This window comes from Xenopus laevis, chromosome 9_10L, assembly GCF_017654675.1.
Source record: "Xenopus laevis strain J_2021 chromosome 9_10L, Xenopus_laevis_v10.1, whole genome shotgun sequence".
NCBI classification, from domain to species: domain Eukaryota; kingdom Metazoa; phylum Chordata; class Amphibia; order Anura; family Pipidae; genus Xenopus; species Xenopus laevis.
This window is the reverse complement of record NC_054387.1, coordinates 89,166,291-89,170,665: the sequence shown is the minus strand read 5'-3', so window position 1 is coordinate 89,170,665 and position 4,375 is coordinate 89,166,291.

Genomic DNA, 4,375 nt, shown 5'->3' with positions numbered 1-4,375 from the left:
GGTTTCCAAATTGCTTTTCTCAAAAAAGAAGCAGAAACATAAAGGCTATAGTGAGTGCAAAAGGATCAGGAATTAAAACAAAGTACCATTATAAATTTACCAGCTATTAACTTACAGCCACATTCAACTTTTTAAACCCACACAAGTTTTAGCATAACTAAGGGGAAGGAAAGTCACATAAAATAGGGGTGCTAAAAGTTAGGCATCCCCCAAGTGATTGTAATCACTTATTTGATACCTTAGGCCATTGCTCCTGTTAGCAGAAAAGTGTCCTGACCCGACCACAGAGCATTCCTCTTTATCTGCTTCATTCTTCAAAATCCTGGGGCCGACGCATGCACAATTGATTGAAAAAGCTGACTTTTTTGATTAAATAGAAGCAGGAAGAGCATCACTCTGTGGTGCTTGCTGGAATTCAAGCCCAAATACAGTTTTCTGCTGATAGGAGCACAAGCACTGGGGTCTCAAGTAAGTGAATACAATTACTTGGGGGTGTCCCTCAGTGATTGTTGACTTTTCTTCTCTTTTAATAAAACAATTCCCTTAAGTATACTAACCAGTTTTGAATTATACGATTAGAGCAAAATTCAAATTTGTGGGTTTTTTTTAGGGATGCACCGAATCCCTGAATCCTTTGTGAAAGATTTGGCCGAATACTGAACTGAATTCTAATTTGCATACACAAATTATAGTCAGGGAAAGAAAAAGTGGAAAAAGAATGTTTTACTTCCTTGTTTTGAGACAAAAAGTCACGTGATTTCCCTTCCCACACCTAATTTGCATATGCAAATTCAGATTCGGTTCGGTTTGTCCTGCTGGAAAAGGCCGAATCCCGAACCAAATCCTGGATTCGGTGCATCCCTAATTATTTTTATAAAAAAAAAAAATTAAAACTTGCCTCACTGGAATGTGTTTTTATTTATTTTAAAAAAACTTGAATTTAAAAAACACGAAAAAACCATAAATTAAATTTGCATTCTACTTGGCAGCTTTTAGATGCTGCATTTTAACATTCAAGTTTTTTTGAGATTAATAAATCTCTCAAATTAGAATTTTTTGAACTCTAATTTGAATGCTTGAGTTTTAATGCAAAACTTGGATTGCGGTTGAAATCTAAAAATTTTAATCTGTTGCTAATTCCTTGCACAAACCAATAACTAACAAACTGGATATAATGTATGTATTTTTCTCACCTTAAAAGGGGGCCTTGCCAGGAGCCACTTCTTCTCTAACAGTGGCCCGGGTCAATCCTAATTTAAGATTTCTATACACATTTTGTACACAAAAACTAAATGGAGACCAGCAAATGATGTACGTGTGTATGTTTTCCACTTCCTGACCATTTAGCGACATAACTCTGTGCCTGCTTAGATGCAGGCTTACATAAACACATATAGCTGGTAAATATACACAATAATGTTGTAGCTGCATAAAAGCAGTAGGTTATCACAGCCTCTTAATATTTCTACCACTGACTATAATCGACTCTCCTCATTTATATACCGTAATAAAAAAAAAATAATAGTTTTCACTCCCACATTGTGAACCCATTTTCTTTTTTATACAACTCTATATTCCATTGCCCTTTGTGTATTTAACTGTTCCATTTCTTTTCCTGCTTCCTTTGTTTTTTTAACCCATCCTGAGGTTTTTTTTCTACTTGCCTTTCATGTTTCTGTTTTATGTATGTATGAATTTATATAGCTTGCTGCTGCTGTTGTTATTGTCATACACACCCTACCTCCATGAGGGGCCTTCATTTTTGAAATTACTTTTACCCCTTATTTGGCACACAGAGGGAGTAGTATACTTACTTAGTTTCATTTCAAACACTTGAGTCACACTTAAAGTGTGTTTTATGTTTATTTTATGTATAATATTTTTAAGGAATGTCTAATGGTGGCAATCTGGACAATATTTGTCATGTCCACTAATTTATCAAGGCTGTGCCTCTTCTACCCAGCCCAGCACATACTATGCTTCTTTACTTGTCTACTAACTTGCCAACAAACTAAACTCCATTTTGTTCAAATTCTGGGGTCTGGGCCAATAAGGGAGAACAAGGCTTCCTACAACATTGCTACATTAATTTGACTTGATTTCTAGAGTCTCTCAATTGATGGAGCTACGCACAGCCATACTCTCAGTAACCGTTTTGATGGCAACCTCAATAGACCATTATACTAACCACCATGTAAATTGTCTAAAGCCAAGCATGTTTCCAATATGTCAAGCATTTCAAGCAGTGCTATATGGACAAGTGTATTCTATCTGAAAAAAGTGAGAAGCTATAAATGCTGAAACATGCCACTCATATGTCTGCAAACGAGCTGCATATGTATAATTGTCTGTCTCTGCACATTTTCTCACCACATCACACATTGTCCAATTTATTGTAGCAAGAGTCCCTGTGGTATAATACAACTAAGTAATATCTATTGCAAAGATCTGTGTTCTGCTATTGATATTTTTTAGTGTGTATGTATTTGTTGTTCTGTAATTCTGACTGCATTATGCTTAATCCAAAAAGTAGTATCAGGTACACACATATCAAAAGTGAAAACGGAAATGTTTATCTGTTTAGAAGGATGCTCATTACTATGGTGCAAACATAAATGTAATATAGGGACAAATTATGTGGATAATAGCAAGGGTTCCCATAACTCAATAGGGAAGGGGCATTCACCCCAAAGGGCTGCATTATTTAAAGGGCCGCTATATACAAACATTTCTTAATTTTGCGTTATACAAAGGAATATTTTTTTGCAGCTTTTTCTGTGGCTATGTGCAAACCTGGGTTGTTTTTCCAGCAGTTTTGCCTGTCTATTTCTGTTTCCATCTTTTTTAATCTGAATGTACCCCTAATAATGTGTTGGACATACATTTGTTTAAAATGTTGTACTCATTGAGGGCTTTTTGTAAGCAAAGTCAAACATGAGATAAGGGCTGTAAGTAGTTTAAAGGAAGTTTGTGGTCATACAGTCAATTCATAATAGTGTAGAAATACCTTTGTAAAGGTTAAAGTCCTTTTATAGATACTATTCATTTTGAAAAGTAAATAGTAAATAAATAAATGTTGTATGCAGCACAAGCAAGGCTATGGCAGGGCTATCGGTATCAATGCCAGAACCACAGCTCAAGACAGCCCTGTTATCGAATGAGAAGACCCCAATGGTATGCATTAATTTATAGGTAGGCTTCTGTAAATGCTACCATCTTGAGCAATGCCTTGTGAACAATGGAACACAGCCCTTCGTAACCACACTGCATTACAGAAATATAATGAAACTAGGCAGCGTGCTTTGCTAGACACTGTAATGATTTCCCTGACTTACATGCTCCAAATAAAAGGAGACCTTTTGTAACCAAAGCATGTCTGGAATTAACATGAGTCCTTAACTTACTCTGATGATTCCAGCACACCTGTAAATATGCCATTTATGCCAAGTCAACTGCTTGCAATGGAAATCCCTAATGGATGGTTCTACAAGAGGGAAAAAAATGAAAACCACTGACACTTTTTAAGTACAACCAAATTTTGACTTTGGGCATGTTTAATGCTGCTAAATTCTCCCCTAATGTTCTGAATAATTTTCCATTGTCTTGTGTGCTACAGTTGGCATGGCAGTGACGCAAATGACACATATTTCTTAGAAATATGGGACCAAATGACTCATAGGATAAAAACAGCCAGCTACTTGCTGCTGACTCAGGTATCTGTCAAGCTCTATATTTTTCATGTGGCCTATTTATACTAAGTTGGTGGTACTATCTAACAGGCTGCTGGCATCCCATGCTTTTAACGTTGGTGGTATCCCTTCCTTAGACTATTGTACAAAGGGGTGAAGTACCCATAATGTAATGTAGCATTAAACAGACGGGTCAGGATGGGTTAATCCCATGTCCGTGCAAAATACCTCTTAATATCAAACCATATTTAAACCCTCCCTGAAGCTGTTAGAACTACACTCTTGTCCTTGTGCACCAGTACCTTGAACACTCTGGGGCCTAAACAGAAGGAGGAGGAATAAGGAGGAAGGCCAAGTCAATAGCTCATGAAAGGTTTTGCTTAAACAGAGATTGACATTTATCAAGTATAGGACTGTTGGCCAAGGTAGGTGGTATAGTAGCTAGGGATGCACCGAATCCAGGGTATGGTTCGGGATTCGGCCAGAATTCAGTCTTTTTCAGCAGGATTCGGATTCGGACGAATTTGAATCCCAATTTGCATATGCTCATTAGGGACAGGGAGGGAAATCGCGTGACTTTTTGTCACAAAACAAGGAAGTAAAAAATGTTTTCCCCTTCCCACCCCTAATTTGCATAAGCAAATTAGGATTCGATTTGGTATTCGGCCAAATCTTTCCCGAAGGAT